The following is a 22,605-nucleotide window of genomic DNA, read 5'->3' as shown; positions in this document are numbered from 1 at the left end:
CACACCGTACCATACTCTTCATCGGTGTGTCTTACATAGTACAATGTCTGTACCTTCTTTGGCCAGTCCATCTGTTTGGATAGCAGGATTCAATTATGCACAGTTAAATACTTTTTGTCCACGTTATCCCGAGTAACTTCTGGACGGTCGTCATAGTCCCCGGATCCAAGTGGCCTAGTAAGAGTTCTGTATTGACTGATTGGTTGAATGTTGTGCTGCTGGCCATCTATCAATGCTGATGGAATGTTGATGCAAGTGTGTGACTGACAGACAAGGAGAATGTTGTTTAGTGTATTGTGTGTGAATATTTATGAATTTGTCAGTTGGAGGGTGGGTGGCTTTTCTATGCATATAGTAAAGAGTAATTTGAACCTTTAACTGTAAATTTGTATAATAAAGCTACCTGGACTTCAGGAGAAGAGGCCTACAACTGGTGTTTCTGGACTACCATCAAACCGCCACTTTTGGGGATGAGCGGGAAAAGTACCTGCAGGCACCTTAAGAAACAAGCAAGCAGAGCTGTAGTGGGACAGTGCAGCAAAAGATAGACTGCCCCCTATATCCCATACATGACCCATCCTCCAATTATCTGCACAAGAGATGGAGTACTGAGGGGTTAAAATAGTCCGTGCAGGCCAACATGGTGGGCCCCTCCACCCTGCATAGCTCAGGAGATTTGAGCTAGCCAGTCCAGTGTTCTCCTGCAACACATAGTGCCCAGAAGCAGCATAGTGAGTTAGTGTGTGCTAGTATTTAAGTTGATTGTAAAAGATGGGTGTGGGTTCAGGCCTCTACATATCACCTCTGTGTACTTTGAACTAATAATGTTACCCTCAGCATTTTTGATGCAGCACAAGGATACATTGAAGGAAGCTCCATGCAAGGTGACTCAGAACACTTTGAGACCTGTGCAGCAGCGCAGGCACTTGCAATGGTGCACAGCAATTTTTACCAAGAGCTGAGCACCGCTCTGCGTTTAGTAGTCCCATCCCTTGTTTCTCCAGTGTTATGTATGGGTATGTTTACGCATACCAGCCTCAGTATTTACAGAGGCACAACTTGAGCGCTTGTTATGTAATGTACTATCCCAGCTCGTGGAACTCCGCTTCCACGAGCCCAGTGTTCCAGCCCCGATCCCGAACCCAAGATTCTAGCTTTCCCGTTCCGTTTCAGTTGCTCTGGTCCGACCTCTGGGGGCCGCCGAATAAAGCTCCTGAACTCACCTTGCGCCTCGCCTCTTTACTTCAATTGGCGACAAGGAGGTGAACCGGCCCCCTGAGCGCATCGGACTGCCCCAGCTGCCAGCCTCGTCCCACCGCAACGAGGCGATCTTAGCTGCAGAGCAGGTGCCCCGTGTAGTGAGAGTGGCCCCAGCAAACAAGGTACGACTCTTTTTTTTATTTGGGGTTTCGGGCACCAGACACCTTTGTCACGCGCCATTACGCCCACGCGCAGCCCACACCAACCAACGGCAGAAGAAAAAAAAAAAAGGACCTCAAAACGTGCATTACGTGCAGCCATTTTATTGTCATTTCTCTGTTGCCATAGTGACAACGTTATCGAGCACTTCCCGTTCCTCCACAGCCACTAAACAAATCCTTTGCCTGACACAAGGGCCCCCATCTGCTCTTAATGAAGACCAAGACACTCAAACCAGATGCCTTGATTATACAAAAACAGTGATCCACGAAGGACGATAACAAACACAACACCTTTTCATACTCAGTGACTTTTGCAATCCAGAGACACACACAAAAAAAAAAATAATAATTTTTTTTTTCTGGTCTGCCTCATAACATAGTTTTCAGCACAGTTTCATCCTCAGCCTCAACTATCCTGTCAACTATTCCAATACAGCTTCGCATCTTCCATCATGCAAAACATCCCTCATCCGACCAAATTTCTCCCCTGCCCTGGGACACCAGTCTCTCCCTGGGAACAATGGATCGATGGGTTCCACATCTACCTGAGAGCCATTGGGGCAACAAATTCAATGATGACCTCAAGGAAGCGACACTCTTGAATTGCATTGGAGCAGAGGCACTAAGACTGTTTAGGGCATTACCAGAACCGGATGATGTTGGAGGTGATGGCAACCACAACCACAAATTCGACAAGCCAAGCTCACCAAGCATTTTGGTAACAAGACCAACATTGTGCTAGAGAGGTACAAGTTCTTTACCAGGAAGCAGCAAAAGAGTGAGTCGATCGACTATTACATCGCCTCCTTGAGAGTACTAATGTCAACGTGTGAATTCACTGGCGTCAGCGATGAGTATCTGAGGGACCAGCTTGTCCTCAATGTAGCCGACCCTCGTATTCAGCAGAAACTGTGGCAGATGAGGAATCCCTCCCTGGACCAAGCCATAGAGACAGCAAGGAGCCTGGAGTTTGGTGACCACTGCCTGAAGGAGAGACTCGCCCAAAAGGATTGTGTTGAGGTGAAATCCGTTGAAACCAATTCAGAGGCTGACAACACTGAGAATTTGCTCGCCTTGGTCAGGAGGGCTCCAGTCTTCTGGGGCTCAAGATTTAATTCCAGGAGAGGAAAGGGTCCATCCAATGACTTCAGGGACCCTGCTCATTGCCAACGATGTGGATGGTTTAAACACGAAGACCCTGAGAAGACGTGTCCCACAAATAATGCTGAGTGTTACAAGTGTGGCCGCCGCGGACACTTCGCCAAGGTTTGCAACAGTAACAGGGGTAGAGCAACCAGACCTCCCAGATACAATAGAGGCTCGTCTATCAGATCCGCCTCTGTAAGATTCATAGAAGATGACTCTAGTTACGACAACATGCTGCTCATCGACCGAGCCTCCCCTCCAATACAGATACTCACCATCACCTCCTCACGTGACGCCAAGGGCCCGTGGGTCGACATGTATGTGGATGGGACGCTTCTTCAAGTAATGGTAGATACAGGTTCCCCCTATACAATGGTGGATGTCCAAACGTTCTTGGGGACTCTCTCTAGGAAGATACGCTATGTCATGAGTACTGGTGGGATGTCCCTGTCGCTCACACAACCTTTCCTCATGCAGTGGGATCCAAAGCTGTTGGCTGCGGTGCTCACCTGGTGCACTGGGACTGCTTTGGAGCAGCTGAGTCCTCTGTGCTGCCCAGTGTGTCAATGGAAACTATGACCTCCCTTGAATGTTGCATCTGCAATCAATAGCCACCTTGTTGCTCTTCTGAGATGTGTGTAGCATTGAGTGTTTCCCATGTAGGGGAAGCGGAACACTTAACCATGTAGAACTTTATGACCGATTCGAGGCTCACAGGTGTGTCCCCGATTGTTGCTCCCTGTCTGGTTTACGACTTCGGCAGGGTAATGCAAACTTTTAGAACTTCTCCAGCTGGAGTGCAAGGTCTGTTTTCTTTCCATGCGTCTGGGCCTGTTTGGGGATTTTTGGGCCCCCACCTACCAAATCTAGCGTGGACCGTGGGCTACGTGCAACTGGGATTGGGTCATTCATTGCAATGTTTTGAAGGTAAGATCTCATAAAGGACTTTCGGCTCTTAGGAAGTGCTCATAGGGGGTAATATCTCCTAAAGACTTTCGGTTCTTAGTAAGTGCTCATGGGGGGGAACAACTGGAACTGAAGGTACTTTATGGCTCATGAACCTACTGTAGCTCCAGTGCATGTGAAAACTCAAAACCTGGTCAGGTTGTGACTGTTGGAAGAAGGCTCTGCTGCGAAGGAGAAGCTGAGGCACTAACATTGACTGAAATTAGTCCTGTTGTGGCACACAGCTGGTTCAGTGCTGCTTGTCATGCTGATAGAATGTTGGTGCAAGTGTGTGACTGACGGCTCACGACACCTTTGGTTAGTTCTTGGTGTATGCATGTCTTGAATGTGTCGGTTTGTGCCTGTGTGTGTGTGTGTGGATAAGTGGTGGGTGGTCTCACTATGTATATAGTAAAGAGAATCTGGTACCTTAAGGTAACTGTCAATTTTTATAATGAACCTACCGGGACTTTCTGACAGTGCCACACCTTGTCTGTGGCTGCACTACCATTCTCTTTCAAATCAAGTTTTTGAGTTGATGACTTTTATTTCTGGCATTAACTGTTTTGCACATTTGACCATATGTATGTCCAGTGTTTATCGGATTGCCTATTTACTGTTGAAAGGTGTTTTTGTAAATTATTTTATAGGACGTTTATGCCTTGTTTCCTTACGTTCTACGTCAAAATCTTTTTAGCCACCATGGCCCTTCTCCTTTTTTTGGGATGCATCCAATCGTGTAATGCGTTTTTCATGTTCATCGACCAACCAGTTACATTTTTTCCTAACCAAAATAAGGTGTATTTCCTGAAACATGTAGCAAGGATTTTACATCCTCCAAATCCTACTTTTTTTCAGCTAATATAGATGGAGCGTTGGTAGACATAATTTTTACGCATGCTTTCATAGGTGGAAATTTATAGTTGCATATACCAACCACTGCACTTTTTCATATTTCTGGTAGGGGGAAAAAGGGAATCTGGTTTATTCTTAGGAATTTCGGATAGAGATGAATATTTCTAGAAGGTCACAAAGCACACGTTTTATTGCTTTAACCAGCAATTCTCACAGGACTAAAGTCAAAAACCTTCATAAGGTAAAACCTTGTTTTGATGAAAATAAATGCTGGCTGAATACATATCCATATTCACAATTGCTTAGCTTTCTACCACGTGAAAGCTAAGGGTATGCTGAGATACCTTGCTAGTTGCGCCAATGGTCTGTCTAATATGGGCACATACCCGTCTTTCCCTTATTTTACAAGTTTGTGCGTATCACGTGTCCATGCAAATGTTTATGTATGGACTGCACCTGCTAACTAGGCCTACCAAAAGGTTTGCTGTGTATCCGCGTAGCTTGGTCCTCCATTGGTAACTAACTCTTGGGTGATATATCTTAAGCTTCTCAGTGGTTTCCACGTTTGCTCACCTGACATTAGTCCAGCGCCCTTCCTATGACTAATTGTGCGAGTATTTCAACAAATCACCATTAGTGTTGACTACAACATGTCATGCGTTGTTCATCATTTGTTAGCCTAATGCATCATGCTCGTTAGGAAAATCAGTGCAGGTTTCCTTCAAAATCATTGCAAGCGGGGTGCTACATTTTCAGTCACCACTTTGACTCTTGGCGAGTAAGAAATGGTGTGCTCTGTGTATGTACAGGATTGAGGTTGCAAGTGACTTTTTTTTGATCACTTGCTACTGTAGTTTGCAACTTGAATGTTTGCCCCCGATTTCAAGTTTTCATTAAGCGTGCAGGACTGACGGTTTCCTTAATTCCCAGATAGCACAGCATTGCAGGTTTTCATTAATCCCAGTTAGCACATTAGTCCCATTTTTCATTATGCGAATGCAGCCGCTTTTTAGTGTTTCCTGTTTCATTCTGGCTTGGTACACCATCAAGCCACAGAGCTACCTGGTACCACAGGTTATCAGGGTTAGGGCAGAATGCCCTTATCCTCCCTGGCCACATGGTACAGACACCAAGTGCAGGGTGCTAATGGTATAAAAAAAAAATTGGAGTGTGCCACCTATTGAAATTATAGGCATTGGGAACGAAATCACATGGGTTACCTAAAGCGCACTGTTAACACACGGCAAAACTATGACGACCCAATGTGATTGTTGTTCTTTGCTTACTTGACAAAATATAAATCTTAAACATGTAAATACCAGCAACATGAGTACAAGTTGGAGGTGGATCCAATTAATGAACATTAAGATGCATATGGAGTGTGAACCACCCAGATATAGGTGTGTTCTGCATCTCCTACACCTACAGGGGCCACTTCTCAGAGACAGCATGGAACCTCACCTTGTGTGTATAGGTGCTTTATAAATATAAATAAACCCTCAAAACTAGGGTGATCAGGCTGATGCTATTACCTCCTACCCAGGTCCCATCTGGCACCTCCAACCCAGGTCCCATCTGGCCCCTCGTTAGACAATCGGGGATATATTTAATTTCAATAATAATTGGAAATATCAAGCTGGCTGCTTGAAGGGGCAACCCTTGGCTGTGCTTGCCATCCGCCCACAGGATTGAACCAGGTCCCTTCCTAGTCATGACAACAGGCTTTTTCAAGTCCTACTCCAGTCTGTTTGCTGGCTGTGGGGCAATTCCTTATTTTATTAGTATTTTTTTGTTTTTATCAAAGTACTTGCCATTAGTATGGATATGCATACATTGCAGCATAGTATTAATGAGATTGGTGCATTTATGAATAACAATACTAAATCCCAGCTAATGCCACTACTGAAGACTGTTCTGGAAGTAGCTCCCGAAAGTAGCTATGTACGAAAGTTTGTCTAAATGTCATTGGTCCATTGTTTTAATGTCGGGAAAGAAATATAAAGCTCTTAATTGTTATTGGTCCGGGTAAGATCGTCTAACAGTAATCCACAGTAGGTGGCCCACGATAGTAGTATACGCTTTTTAGCAATTAAAAAACGTAGATTAAAAAATCTGCACATTCACAGAAAATATGGCATTTTGTACCCCACCTTCATTGTGTCGCTTTGAAATGTAACCTTTGTATTCATGCAGATGTTATTTCCCATGGTGTGTTAAATACAAGCTTTTCGTAGAAAAAAAAAGAATCATTACAGTTGACATTTTGTCAAATAATGCCCATGTAGGGTCAGAAAGAATACATACGCCAATTGTGTCAGAGAGCCTAGTGCATACATCATAACAAAGCTCAGTAAAAGGAGGGCATGCACAACTCGTATGGAAATAGTCAGCATTTGGGACATTACAGCTCTTGCAATTTCCTCAAATTATGGGTTACATTTCTTCAGTCTAGCAGGTGTATGATGTATACGGTGTAATACCTTTTTTTAATTCTAGGCATTTATATTTTGAATTAAAGGATATTTGTTTAGTGAGTGGCCAGAGTTGTTGTTCAAAAATTCTTGCATAGATCCAGAGTCCATCGGTTCTGTGATTCATAGATCACAGGTACGTCATGCATTTGTATCAAGTCATGCACTGAGAACTTAAAGTGTCTGCACCCTTGAGCAAGAAACACATACTTGAAACAAGGGTGCTTAATTGGTTCTGAAGGAAAAGCCATCAACTTCGACACACTGATCACATAGGCACATTTTATGATGTAGTTTTGCTCCCCCATCTCCTAAATTGTGAACATCTTACAAAGATCTGAAAGTAACTATGGGGAAGACCTGGCCCAATACCATCAAACTCTCCCAATCCCATATTACCCAATTGTCTCGTCCAGCATAGGAGGAACATACAGTATACCCCAAATTAATATGTCTATGACTGGTGCCCGACGTCCAGCCTATGCATAATTTCCCACAAAATAGAGGGGGATACCTTAATGGATCAAAGAGACACTTGTCCTCCAGTCCTGTGCAAATAATCCAGCCCTAAAATTCATTTGCACCACCATATTCCGCTCGAGCTTTGCATGATGAAATGTCATCATACCAGTATGTAATGTATCATATCTGGGAGACAAAGTAATACAACTTTAAGTCGGGATCTGTAGTTCCCATGTCTTCCCCATATGCATCAATTTCAATCTGACCGCTCCTGGATATCCTATGAAATGCTGAATCATTATTGGTAAGCCTTTTAACAAAAATCCTGACTGGGGCCAGTTAGCCATATTCTGAAAATAGTGTAAAATGGTGGTAATGAAGGCAGATTCGTCCAACTTAAGCACTTTTTTCTAAAGAGATGAGGTATATGCACAAAATATTTTTGTGCAGGACAGGGTGTGTCCTAGAACCACTGTCGCTAAGTACATATTAGTCTGGTGACCATCTGAAGTTCCTCATGTCTGCAGGTGGTGTAGTTTTAAGAAGTTAAACAGACATTTTGGGATTTAGCCCAATAAATGGATAGACCAGAATATGACCCAAACTGAGAAAGATTGTTTATCATTGGTACAAGATTCAAATCTGGGTTTCTGATCTACAAAAAATCATGTGCTTACAATGAGAATCTCTAGGACGGTACCCAAATGGATGCCTTCATTCATATGTTATTTAGTTTGCCAAGGCAGGGTTGAAAGTGTGCAATCTTGTCTGATTTCCCTACCCAGTGGAAATAAGATAAACTATTGTATCGTTTTTTGACAATCATCTGGGTATATAACAGTTTAATGCATGATAAAAAGAACGAGCGACATTTGCTCTTCTGCATTACATTAAACAAGACGTTCCAAGAGTTTGAATCCAAGGCTTTTTCAGCATCAGTGACTGCAAATGCTGATGGCTCAAAATTAACTCGAGACAGAATGTTAAACAGGTGCTCCGAATATAAAGATGTTGAGGGACCCAGGATGAACCAAGATTGATCAAGGTGGTTTATGTATGGCCATGGAGCAACTCGCCTCTCTTTTACTTGAGAACACCTATAGAATCATACTCCGAATTCAGTGATTACACTACTCCTGTTTTTTTTTCTTCTTTTTTTCTACCATTTGTCTGAATTCGTGTAGGGGCTATAGGATTCCCCTTGATTGTAGAGTTTAGATCCTTCCCTCACACACCACATTCATATACATTTTTACTGACGCCCTTGCCTGCAACTTCATCAATGCATAATGATGTCTATCTCATTTGCTGGGTGCTTAACTGCATGAGCTAGCCCCATCCCAAGGACCTCTTGCTTTATGCCTTGATCCACCTAATGTCAATCTTCCTGCCATTGACAATCTGAGGGAATCCTAAATGGTACACGTCTCTGTCAGGGACTCTGTCTGCTCAGCTAAAATATGTCTGCATCTTACTCTCTCCTCTTCTCACAGAAAGCCCCATCATCCCAGTCAACCGTAATTGGCTTGGTCATCTGTGTGTCATACTGTCACTAAGAAACAGCTACTGCTAGCCTGTCTCTCCTAGGACACCTTACTGCCTTTGTCAGTCAGGCGCATTTTAACCGCAGTTCAAGGCCCCCCCACTAATAATCAGCCAACATGACTTCACACCACTAACTACTGAGATGAGAGCTTAAACTCGTCTGTCCAAGACATCCTTGTTTGCCCATTCCATTGCTAGTAAAATGGAAAATGGCATTCTTTTTATTCGTATTTATTTAATTTTACAGTCACATAAAATTCAACAATGGAACAAACATCTACAACAAATAACTTCATAAAACACATCTGAGTTGAAAACAGCATTCTGAGCCAGACATGCAATATGGGGTTACACGAAGTTAGCACATCATTGACAGGTTTTCACTAAGCCTAGCTGGCATACCAGGACTCATTTCCATATGCCTCATTAACACATAATTTCCAGTGGACTCAAAAACATTTTCCCAAATAAAAGTTCTATTTTCTTTATCAAGAAATTGTATTATTGAATAACCTTCAATACAAATGTTCATGAAGTGTCAAAATAACTTTTTTCACAATGGGATTTGTTTTGTGACATTAGGTGCTTTCTAGAGGATGCAACGAATTAAAAAGATATCATTCAAATCACTTTTTATTTGAGGTTTATACCTTAACAAAAAAGTGATATGAATATTTTGCTATTTTATCACTTACACATAGCTCGAGAAAGCACTCGATGGCGTGAACCATCCCTCACGCATATGGCCAGATCCTCAAAAGTATGTGCATCTCATTGCGACACGGGTACTCGGAGAAATCATCCAAAAATTCACTGTGCACAACTCTGCGCCAAATGTTACTCCAAGTAATTGTAAAGCTGACGTTGCATCAAACGGATTTGCTCGTTTCTGGTGCATCCATCAGTTCCTCTTGTTTTTTTAGATTCAAATATTATCACGCCCATCACGTGGCTTGTGAATCATGTGCATCTGACCAATAAGCCAAAAAACGTGCTGATTTACCCTTTGAGCTCTCTAGAAGCACACAGTGGCCTCCAACCACACGCTTTGATCTTCTGGAGAGCAGGAAAGTGTGTAATGTTGCTGCAGAATGTCTGACCACCGCCTGGCCAAGAACTTTCCGAAGCTGAGGTGGAGTGTCTAATGTAGTACAGGGAGCAGCATAAGGCACCCGTTTTCAGCTCCATCATTGTGATCATAAATGCACTGTGGTTGGTGCTCTGTACCGGCATCCATGCCCTGCGTGTTGCCAAGTGCACCCCAAGATGTAAAGAAGCGCTGAAGGTGACTGTTTGGTAGAAAGCCAACTTTTTAACACAACTTTGTATTTGCTGCTTACGTTTCTGGGTTTGGACTTTTTTTTTTTTCCCTCCCAGCCAGGCTTTGTCCGAAGCCTGAGTGAGAGTGAAGCTCTTTTTGTTTATCTTCCTTAAATGTCCATATGGTGGTTCCTTTTTTCACCTGTGGAAAATGATTTCACAGGGTGGGATCCAGTTTACCCTTTGGGTCTTTTAGAGACCCTCTTTCATTAATCAAAATGGTTGTCTGTTTGCTTTGGAGATCTGAGGTAGGCACATGACTAACCCTTGCCCCTCTTTGCTTATGTAAAAAGAGTTGGCCATTGTTGGCCACTGGATGTGTGTATCCCAGGACTGGGGGCTGTAGTCGACCTGTAACCAGTTCTGACTGGCAGATGCCTGTCTTGGATTGTGTGGTTGCACTCCTTTATGTGAGAACCCTTCCTGTGTGCGTGGGCATGCTTGGAGGGATGGTTGACCATTATCTGAATTGTCTCTGTTTTGAATGAGTGCTGTGTTCACTCGCTGCTTCCCAAGGGGGGATCAAGCAGACCCAATTGCCCACTCAGCTTGTCAATAGCTGGAACTCTGAACCTGCACTCTGGAAGGTCTGCCCTTTGCGGAAGGATCGCAACTCTGCACCAGCATCCTTCGACGTTCCATAGTATAAGATGGTGAAGCCTACCACCCCTGGTCGACCAAAAGGGACCTAGAGCAGGACGCCTTAACCATGATTAGGTGGGGCAAGTGGATCACAGCTCCTGCTTGAAGGCCTAATCTCACTGAAGCTCTTGACAATACCTGCATCGCTGGACCCAGAAGCAGGTGTCCCTTTGCTGACAAGATTCTCTGGACCAACGCGACCACAGGATTTTCATCCGAGGGCATCGGGCACAAGCCCTGGCTCCATTAAACGGCCACCCCCATGCCCCACACCACCTATTGGGAAGCTCCAGAGCCTGTTGCCTGTTCTTCCTCTGATCCTGCAAAAATATTGCCAAACTCACCTTGCCCATCCTCCTTCTTTGGCTGTCACCTTTCTGGTGTTACTACTTTAGCTTTTCTTCAATGTTTGTTTGACACCCAGTATTACTTTACAGCTGCCAACCCAGGCAGGTACATGAGCAGGGGTAAATGATGGGGGAAAAAGTGGATCTGGGAATGGGCAATCCCGCTGCAGCAAAAGACATGCATGCTAGTGGCATTACCAAAGTGGATTACTGTTGATAGTTTTCTATCACAAGGGTTGTTATCAGTTTGCGTTGGGATACGTTTTCATTCCTTTCACGCATTATTTTTTCTCGTGCAAAGATAAAGTAAAACTTTCTTTGGCAGTAGCCTTGTCGTTCATCCCATACCAATGGAAGGTGTGTCATAGGCTAACGTTCTATTTGCGAGGTGGTGTCCAACAATACAAGTAACGGTTTCATAGCGAAGTGGGTGTTCCTTTTAAGGCGATTAACGATATGTGTACTTGGGAAAGGATGTGTGCATGTAACTGTCACTGGGTAAGTAGTATACGTCATGCTGGGATGTGAGTGTGGTGTAGCTGGACACAAACATTTGTTTACCTCTATGCCAGAGGCCAGGATGGCCACTGTGCTCATGGCACTTTGAAGTACAGAATCATGTCAAATAAATTTACCGTCCAATGGCACAAACATGTTTTCATCATGCGTTTCACAGAGCCTAGGTGGCGCAAATGGGCGCTTGTGAAATCTTGCAACCAGGTCAATCATCATGACTACTGCTGTGTCCCTCAGCCCATCTATTGCCACATAGGGAGGAGTGGCACTTGGCGCAGATTATGGTACTTCCATTTGCAGGCCACGTGTGAGTGAAATGTTATGTAGCACACAATCTGCAACAATGTTGGACTGTTTGAGGGTCATACAGAAGCACTCCAGAATGGTCTAGGCATTTGAACTTCGACAGAATAATGCCACATATACGCCCTACAGGATTCTTGATAAGTATGCAGACAGTATTTCTGGGTTCTGCCCCTTGGGTACCTGAAAGATGTGATTGGGTGCCACGTGAGGGGGAGCACAGGTGATCACTGCCCCCCGTGGAAGAGTTGCATCCTGTGATTAGTTCAACCGTATGTATGTATTGATTGGACATTTGTATGCTGCCTATACACAAGTGTTTCCAGGCTCCAACCAGACAAGTTGGGTGGGGGTGGGGGGTGCATAGGAAAGAAGTAGAACACTTCTGTTCTCAGCCGTGTGGCAATCATACCGTGCAAGACAAAGTGGTAAGTGCAGGGGGGAGAGGGAGAAGTGCAGGAGTGGGGTGCACAGGGAAGGGGTGAGCAAGTGCTGTGGCGCAAGAAGTCAGTGTCAGGGGAAGGAGAGGGGGATGAGGATAAGTGTGGTGGACAGGGTAGACCAGGTTAGGGCTAGTCTGGGGAAGGGTGCCTACGGGCAAGTGCTGGGGGGACTGCTGGAGGGTGGTCTGGCCCATATGCGACTCCGAAGGGACCAGGCCCCAGTCTCAGTGGCAGGTCTCTGCGGCAGAGGGAATGTTAGCACGGGAGGGCAAGAGGGAGAGGGAAGGAAGAGGAGAAGAGGAAAGTCTTCAGGAGTTTCGAGAACGTAAGATGATCAGGCTGAAGTCTGAGGGGGGCGTGGAGGCTATTCCAGAGGGAGGAATCGGCTGAAGAAAGGGATCTACCTCCCCACCTCCCCATCTCTGCTTGTAGAAACGTTTGAGCTGCAGAGAGCTGGAGCCAGAGGACCGAAGGACTCTAGCAGGGAGGTATTTAGGGATGAAAACTGGATGTATAGAGGTCCCAGGCCCCAGACAGCCTTGTGGATGATGCTAAGGGTCTTCAATTGGATCCTTGAAGTTACCGGAAGCCAGTGGAGAGATTCTAGGGCTGGAGAGATGTAGTCCCTGAGCTTGAGGCCAAGGATAAATCTTGCTATTCTGGATTAGTTGAAGGGGCGAAGGGAGCACAGAGGCAGATTGAGGAAGAGGCTGTTGCAATTATCCAGCCTGGAGAGAACCAGTGCTCTGGAGACGTTGAGCTTCTGGGGGAAGTTGAGGAAAGGTAGAATACTGACATGAAAACAAACCTAATTTAAGACAGCTTTTCATAGCTCATGCGACCTGTAGCCAGTGAAACAATGACAAATGTAGATGACGGCTCTTTTTATATTCTATGCGGCCTGCAGCCATTGATAGCCGAAGAATGTTCATCCAACATAATGTTAGTCAAACATAGAGCACACGTTTTTCACAGGAGTTTAGTAAGCATACTTGCTGGGCGAATATTTTTTGGCCTTTACAAGGTCCAGGAAGTGGTGCTTTCCTGTTCTGGCAGACGAGCAAACCACAAACGGTAGATAGCTGCCTGTTTTAAACTGCACACCAGTAGGTGCAAGCGTTGACTTCACACCGGTAAGTGTTCTATCTGATAAGGATTCATGAAGAGAAGCATCGTGCACGTCCGCAGGAAGTAACAAGTGAGAGAAATGTCTCTTCACATAGCCAATGCCCATAGAGTACAGTAGAGACATTCACTGAAGGGGTACAAAGCTCTCGTTGAAGAGGTGAGAAAACACACCTAATGGAGTTGTACGTAGGAGACCTAACTCAGCTAGCAAAGTGACACGCTCAGCTCCAGGCTTGACTCTTCCAGATAGCGGATATGGCACACGCACACATGCAGGGAAAGCATGTTACTTCTTACAAATAAGGCCCACGCAAAAAGGGAAGGGCAGACGAACAGCAGCAGATGCGCTTGTGCATCGAGGCCTGAGGGGTTGGGGAGCAGTGCAGAGCAGTCCAGAGCAGCAGCAGGAAAGAGACAGCTGAGGCCAGCTAAGCAGAACTCATCAACCCCAGAAGGAGCGGTTTAATTTGAAAAACATTCTGCTCTAAACGTGAATGAAGGGTGGGGGCTTGCTAAGTGCAATTATACTGATGGCGTGTAGTATAGTGTAGCATAGCTCCATGAGACATACAGGTTACACATGTTGTTAAACTAAAACCACGACTTGTTCTATTTGTCTATTCAAACATGCTCTTTGCCCACATGGCAATCTTGTTCATAGGTGTGCTGTTATGTTATATCTGCTTTTGCTTCAGCTTGCTTAATGAAATTAAGAGCCCTCGGAAGATGGGGGGATCATATTAAATACATTAACATGATAACTCCTGTGTCAAGTGTATTTCAGAGTAATGCATCAGAGTGGTATCTCTTTGAGTCCAAGAAATGTACAATTCCTCGCTGTATGTTTAATCATGTTGGTAGGCACACAAACCTAGGCAGGCCTGTCTTTTAGTGCCGAAACACAGCCTAGGGTGAATGTCGACATGAAATGACTGATGATCAAGGGTCTATTTTCACAGCCTCAAATGAGGTGGAGGTAAGAGGCTCATGGTTGCGCCTAACTTGTAGGCAATCGAGTCAGATGGGACGTCTTAGAGATGACCATAGCATTGCTTATAGTAAAATAGCCTCATGCCCCAATCACGATGAACGGACCGGGCACAAATATTTTTTCTAAAAAGCTTTTTAATCAAGAGGTTAGGTGGATTCAGAAGACTGCCCAACAGGAAATCAATTTTCTCATACATCGTAGGACGGCGCTGTTCGAGTGGCTTAGAGCATCTCACTGTTAGGAAGTTCACACCAACTTTACAGTGACGATAAGGCAACTAGGGAGTCGGGGGGGGGGGGGTGTGGGGGGGTACCCACCGAATTGTTCTTTACTTACTTAAAAACCCCAGCCAACAAGGTTAATAACGTGTATGCAACTCTCCTGATAAGAGGAGACTTGGACACCATCCAATACCGCCCATACCAATTTCCTGAATTGGCTTTGACACATACAAATTGTGTCAACGGTTTGGAGGTAATCTAGTTTATCCACAAACAATTGCTAGACGTGGACCGTTATCCGCACCCAACCTGTCGCTAGAAGTATTAGCCCGGTTTCATCCAAACTGCAGAGGCCCCTCTTTACAAAGAGACTATCAACTGCTGGCTACACATTTTGACACCGTGCGTAACCTTGCATTGCAATATGCTGCGCAGCATGGCATAGCACCTGCCCAGCAGCCACAAGGACAGATAGACGCAGGAGGAGTGCAGCTACAGACAATGAGATTTATGTAAGGGTCTTGCCCTTCCAGAAATGAGGACATACCCAAGCAGTATTCAGAAAAGCTAGGACAGCCTCAAGCCGCCTATCCCCAGGTTACACCACAGCATAGCGCACTAGCCATGGATCACCTAGGCAGGAAGAGACCTGCAGAGGCACAGAAAAAGGCTAACAAGGATAGCAAGCCAGTCAAGGAGACGCACCAGGAAGGGGAACTCTTAAAAAGAAGTGGGTTGTTTCAAGGTAAAAAGGGCGGTAGAACACTTTCATCAATAGAGGAAGAAAAATGCCTGGAGCATGAACCAAAGAATGAGAAAACTACAGGAGATAGGGATGCCCTGCAGTGGCAAGGCATTCAGAGGGGTAGACTATCTTGGGGTGAACCCAGGGGGGCAGTCCCAGTTTAGACCAAGAGTCTATGACTATGATTTCAGAGTCAGAAAATGCATGAAAAGTCCACAAAAGTTGAGAGAAAACACACTGCAGCCCTATGAGTTTTGCAGAATACAGAGCACACGCACTCAGCGAGGCACTCACAAAAATAGCTCATCGTCAGGTTACCTTCTTAGGGTTCACTCTTACAGATGAGGGCAGAGACTTGCCAGCAGATTGTCTAATTTTTCTGAGCTAGTGAAGCCATTGTATGCTTTGATTTAAAAACACCTTTCAAAGCAGCTCACTGGTTGCCAGAACACACTCGTATTCTGCACCATGTGTATTCATTAATGACTTAAGCTGGTCCTTTGCAAGACAGCAATACAAAAAAGGACTGAGAAATAAACCTATTGGTGGGAGATGATGCTTTCACATGCACAGTTTGTAATCTAGGAGAGACTAAACCAATTGCATAGATTGCTGCTTGCATGGTTGTATACGAATTGTTAGTTTTACAACTGTTTGAATTACAATTGACCTTTTCACAATTGTCCGAATTGTGAAGGTCAATTGTAACATATACAATTGGGAAACCCATATGTTACAATTGACCTTCACAATTCGGTCAATTGTGACCCTTTAAAATCGGTCAATTATTCATTCGAACAGTTGTAAACAATTTGGTGTATACCGCTTGCATAGCGTGCCCAATTCAAAGGCATTACATACTAGATGGATTCAATGGTCGGCACCTCAACATGCTCCAGATGTAAAGTATCCTTATAATGCAGAATTGCAAAGAATGAATGGATTGACTTGGACAATGGATACAGAGCCAGACAACTCGCTGCCTGGCATGCCATTGTTTGATTTTTTTTTTCCAAATAGTTTACTGTGATGGCTCTGCCATACCAGCTGTTGGAACACGTTTTAAATATATGTGCAGCAGTGGTAGGACATTGTACACATGAAGCATTTATAGATACTGATATTGCAATAAAGCATCTGGGAGACACGTCGGCCCAGACTGCTGAATTGCATGGATTGATGCTTGCATTGTGCTAGACCACACTAGTAGTCTCCGATTCAGATTACATTGTCAGGGTTTAGAACACTGATATGCATTGATGGATTTGAAATGACTTCAGGGACATTAGGCATAAAACGATTGCTTCCAGGCAACTCTGCAAACAAGTTTGAGACCCTAAACAGACTTACCCTTTTCTATGTCCTATACAAGAGCACATACTAAAGGGCACATTCATAGCATTGGCAATGCATTAGCAGATAAATATGCCAAAGAGTACACAGTGAGAACAACGATAGCAGCCATAACTTGCTCAGCAACTGCAATGGATGAGGAAATCAAAGAAGCTTGTTTAGGTATTGTACCTAGGCCAAAAGGTTTCCCACGTAATTACATTTATGACATTGAGAATGATAAAGCAGTAGTCACAATTCCTTTTACAAAAGGGGATCCTATTAAAAGATTTATCCCTAATGGAGCAGGCAGGGAAAAGCTAATTGCAGCCACACATGCCTGACTTGCATCTACCCATTTTGGGATTACTGCAACTGCACAGCTACTCCTTGACCGGTATTGGTGGCCAGGATTAAGGCCACATTTTAAAGTATACATGGCAAACTGTGACACATGTCTGGAGACAACTATGGCCCACAGCAAAAAACCTAAAGAGGCTCCTTTTAAGGAAGACAACCTCGCCTTTTGAGATCCAATATCTCGATCGTATAGGCCCACTACCAGCAATAAATAAGTACAAATATATTCTAGTAATGGGGGATTCTTGCACTAGGTTCACCTGGATGATTCCTCAGGAGAGCAGACTGCAAATCAGTCATACAGGCACTTCAGGGTGAAGTGGCCATGACAGCAACTCAAACGCTCCATGCTGATAATGGTCCAGTTTTCACAGGGCGAGCCCTGAGAAAGGCATTCGAGGCTTGGGGATCAGAGCTGCACTTTTCTAAACCCGTATTATCCAGAGATGAAATGGGCTGATGGGAAGGGCAAACCACTTAATAATGTTGTGCCTGACTAAATGCATCCTTTCAGTGGGGGCTAACTGGGTAGACCATGTGCATCTAGTTAGCAGAAGTTTAAATAATTTACCATGCCAGTCTATGCAACGCTAAGACTCCATTTGAACTCTAGTCTGGGAGTAAGATGTTTATGCCTGATCTGCACATGCTTCCCCAGCCCCCTTTCTAGGCAAGAGCAACTGCTGGCGACAACGCTGCTGAGGGAATCCTTCCAGGTGGAAGCTGCTGAGACCAGTCCTGGGACCAGTCCTGGGACCACTGCTGGAGCTGATTCTTGGTTTTTTACCTCGCAGGTGGGTGAGGGGAGGAGACCCAAGGAAGGTGGCCAGAGAGTGGGGTGGACAGGGTGTCCCAATGAGAATGATCTCTGTTTTACCGACATTAAGGCAGAGATCATTGGCAGAGCACCATGCCTAAATAGCAGTCAGGTATGAGAGAGGGTGTAGAGGATGGCAGCTTAAAGGAGAGCTGTTTCATCTGCATAACACTGGAAATAAGGGGAGAAGGTAGAGATCAAGTGAGCCAGAGAGTCCAGGCATATGTTGAAGAGCCAATGGCGATAGGATAGCGCCCAGAGGGACTCCACAGGTAGAGTGTGAGGTGGGGGAGAGAAAAGGACCCATTTGCACTTGGCAGGGTCTGTTGAGAAGGTTGGGTGTTGGGGTTTACCAAGCACGAAATACTGAAAGAAATTATCCAGAAGACTTATTTATTTTATAAATAACGTATCCAAATTTATTTGCCATGATACAATATTTCAAAATGGTGTACACTAATCACATACCACTAAACACTTCATCATTATATAACATAGCAGGAAAACAAGAATTTACCCAAAAAAAGTCCTACCACTAAACTTTTCATTTATAGAGCAACATTCAAACATAACTCAACATACAGTGTGAATCATACATACATATATTACTAAAAACTATACCAAAAACATCATGAGGTGGGATTTATACATTGTCCCCACAGTTTTGTTATTTTTTATGTAGACAGCAATAGAACTTGTTACATGTAATCTACTGCAAAGGTTGATCTGAACAGCGGAAGATTAAAACGATCACATCCCTTTTAGAGTTTCTCGACCGGTTTCGATGTGAGATGCTGAATTTGTCAATGTCTTCATCAGGAGGAATATATAACCATACTTTTATGTGTGGACCACTGGGTCCAAGGTAGAAATCTTGAGCCAAAGCTGACCAACCTGGCGTGAACAAGGCGGGCCTAATGAATTAACGGGGCCTGAAGATTGGGCCAAGCTACTGGAGAATCTGTGCTGCCAATATCAGGAACTCGACGTTGGACTAATTAATGAGTTGGATACGTTCTCCATTATAATAAGGACGAACAAGCTGCAATGCATGCAGAAGTTCGAGCTCCAGCGCTGGTAAAAGTCAGAGCTGTAGTGGCTGCAGCAAAAAACAACCACGCCACCACACGGTCCTGCCTTATATTGGTGTGCCAGTACATGTATCTGTCCGGTGCAGTTCCTGGGTAATTGGCATGCATGTTCATGAACGTGTTACTGATGATATCGTACAACACCTGGACATGGATGGAATGCCAGAATCTCCTGTTCCTGCATTGGCAGTGATGCCTGGAAGGTTGAGAGTCAAATAGGTGAAACCATTGGCACTGCACACCCCGGGGAACCTTGTTTAAGGCATGTATATGTATTGCCTGGCAGATGTGAAGATAACGCTGAGGACTAGGTGTAGACTCTGTGACTGTGATATCCTTGCTGTGATTGCACTGGTCCCATGGAAGGAGCCACTTGCAAAGTAATAAAAGGCTTCCACTGGCTTTACTAGCAAGGGTATGATGGCATTTCTTCACATAGCAGGTGTCTCTGCTCCCCCACTGTGTCAGTATATCGAGGATTACAGGTGGGGGTGGCGTAGGAAGCAGTATTTCAACATGACCTCATTGCCAGTGCAAAGATGTACACTGTTCTCTTGTATAGTGTACCCTCCTTCTCCTCATCAGTCGACACAGCAGCATAATGCCCAATGGATCATCCCTTCTGGTGAAGCGTATCAGCAGGAATCTGCTTCCATTTTATATTGTTAGCAGGAGTAAATATCTCAAGGTGCAAGCTCCGAGCCAGCCATCACTCGCCCCCCCCCCCACCCAGGCCCCCTGTTCTTCACGTGCATGCAGCACACAACCTTTTACTTGCTAAGAGTTCATTATCCCTCACTGTTGGCTATTGGCAAGTGCACATTTGGAGGCCTGCTGTGAGTGTTGTAATGGATGCAGGATGCCACTTGATTTGGTTGGCAAATCACATGCTCCCTTTTCTGAACCTCCTGTTCCAGTTAGTGGGTAGGGCAGATGGTGATGGCTATTATTTGTAGTAAATACATTTTCCTCTTGTTTTGTTGCATTTTACAGGGGCACTCTTCACACTTGTGTAATTTGGCTGATTGACATGCCTGCGCTCATTTTTCACATCTCTTGCCCTCGTTTTCGTGCAGGTTATGGCCGCTTGCATATCGCATAGATGCATGATTCACAGAAACGTGCATCTATTTTTGTGTGTTTGTGGCACATCTCACACTTCTGCAAATAAAACTTTTGAGAATCTTGCCCAAGTGTCAATTTTATGTGGTGCAAGATGTCAGACAAATTATGTTTCATACTTTTCACATTAGAATGTCTTGCGTTGGATCTAGGAGAAAGCCTGCACTTTTTTTCAGCACTCGTCCAACTCGTAACCTCTCATTGAACAAATGTAAGCTAAAATTGGATACCCCAGTACTATTGGCTCTAGCACTTTTACATTTGAAATAATTTCCAGTGTAGTTTATGCCCAGATTGCACAGGTTTCGACCATGGGAGGTTTCCATCATGGTCAGTTATTAGATATTTTACAGTTCTTGCCTGCTTTCTACCTGCAGGTTGATAACTGAAAGCCATTGATGCCTTGGACTGTCGAGGATTGTGCCTGGTAGCTGAAACTCAGCCTTCCGTATGGGTACTGACCACATGGTAGACAAGCACCCCCCTTATAGGTCCCCACCATTTCTGGGCTGGCTAGCCAAAGATTCACATACACTGCACTCCATTGCTTATGTAAGTGGAATGCACATTAGTGATGGGGTAAATAGAATTTAGACAGAGGTGTTGGGAAGAAATTAACAATCCTGGCACAAAGATTGTAATACGTACAAGAAAGAGTAAAAGTGTTCCAACTTGGACAGCGCTCCCATCCCCTCAGAGGCTGAAAATAGCAAAGTTATTCTAGAAATGTATCTACTGTATATAATATGAGTTTATTCAGTGGAAAGCAAGGCAAGTATTTAGAAACATACATTTCTGAAAAAGTCCAAGTTGCTAGTGTCACAAAAATCTAATTCATTTCTTTATAATTTCCTACAAATTAGTTATTCATAGAGAAATCAATTTAAGGGTTGGGTAAAACGGACTGAGAAAATGTTATTGGATCTGGATAGATCATTGGAGTCTTTTTATTAGGGTTATAAGACACATTCCATAACTGAGGACATCGAAATTAACCATACGAACAACATACACATGAATATGTGATGATTCCCAGTGGGTAAGAATAATTACTTTATATATACCTTCAAGTAAGTGATTAGTACAGATTCTGAAAAGTCGTTTTTTACCATTTGTTTCGCAAAAAATGTGCTCCTCAGCACAACCATTCTTATACAAGACATACGTTAAAGCAACGGATCGGATCAGGAGACTTGTACCATATGAGACACAGCCAGAACTCTTTCTAAAAAGATAATACTGGACCAGTGATCTAGCTACCGCAGCTTGATAGGTACAATGTTTTGAGTAATTGTTTGAGATACAAAACAGCTACTGAGTTTAGAATAATGGGAATTTCTAAGCCTGGCTCTGATCAATTAGGCAATTTCTTTCTCCATCAGCTGAGCCCACATGTACAATCCTGTTGATACAGCCAACACTTAAATATTAGACACTACAATTTACAAAAACACAAGCTAAGCTTGTCATCTATAGGAGGGTCAATATAAATGGAGGATTGGTGTATTGGCTAGATTTGTCTTTTTGGACTTGTAGCAAAGGAATTGATATCCCATGACTTATATAAAATCTCTAATGATTTCTAGTTGTAACCATGATTGAAAGATTACATAAACTGAATGCTGTATTAGAACTTTCCAGTTGTTGTGAATGTACTTATTAGACAAGGACCCTTAGAAGGGCGGCATTAATGATGCAGCTCCATCACATGTAAAATGGCACACAACATAAGAGGCATGTACTTAACATATTTCTTCTATGTAATTTTTCTGTAGAATTTGTTGAAATCAATATTTGCTCCTGATGAAGAGTGGAAATAACTCGAAACACGTTGGGCTACTTGAAAAAACTTTTTAATTCTTACCTCTATTGTCAAATTGAATGTTTATGGACCAATGAATTGCAAGGTGGACTAATATACACATGTTATTTATATATCTGTAATACACACCAGCTCTACCTGTCTCTCTTGCTGGAAGAAGGCAGACATTGGGCTGTTAAATACCCTAAGGCTGAGGCCATAGATGGTGTGCAGGGGACGTGGGTTTCCTAAATTGGGAATCTTTTCTTTTTGGGTATGTGGCGGAAGTCATCAGTGAACTCATGGCGGCTCTCGGTCACGGCTTTGGAAGATGGGGCATTTGGGGAGATATTGAGAGAAGAGATATTAAGTTTTTTCGAGATTCACGAGGGCTCGGTGGAGGGATTGCGGACCATATGGGAGGCTTTTAATGTCACAATTCTGGGAGTTTGTGTACCCAAAACGACAGGGATCAAGAAAACTACAGGAAAAGTTACGGAAACAGGAAGGGGTGGTATCTGACTTGGAGAAGGAAGTGGCAGTGGTATGGGGGAAGGGGACGGAGCTGGCAGAGGCCCTGG

At 44.1% G+C, this 22,605-nt stretch overlaps 1 protein-coding gene across 1 annotated transcript in view; it reads left to right on the top strand.

The window, feature by feature from the left end:
- The window catches only part of NDUFV2 (NADH:ubiquinone oxidoreductase core subunit V2), a 359,438-nt gene that overhangs the window by 423 nt on the left and 336,410 nt on the right, over positions 1 to 22,605 (top strand). The window lies entirely within an intron of this gene.

This window comes from Ambystoma mexicanum, chromosome 5p (assembly GCF_040938575.1).
Source record: "Ambystoma mexicanum isolate Mex_15411 chromosome 5p, UKY_AmexF1_1, whole genome shotgun sequence".
Classification (NCBI taxonomy): domain Eukaryota; kingdom Metazoa; phylum Chordata; class Amphibia; order Caudata; family Ambystomatidae; genus Ambystoma; species Ambystoma mexicanum.
This window is presented reverse-complemented; position numbering and strand designations above follow the sequence as displayed.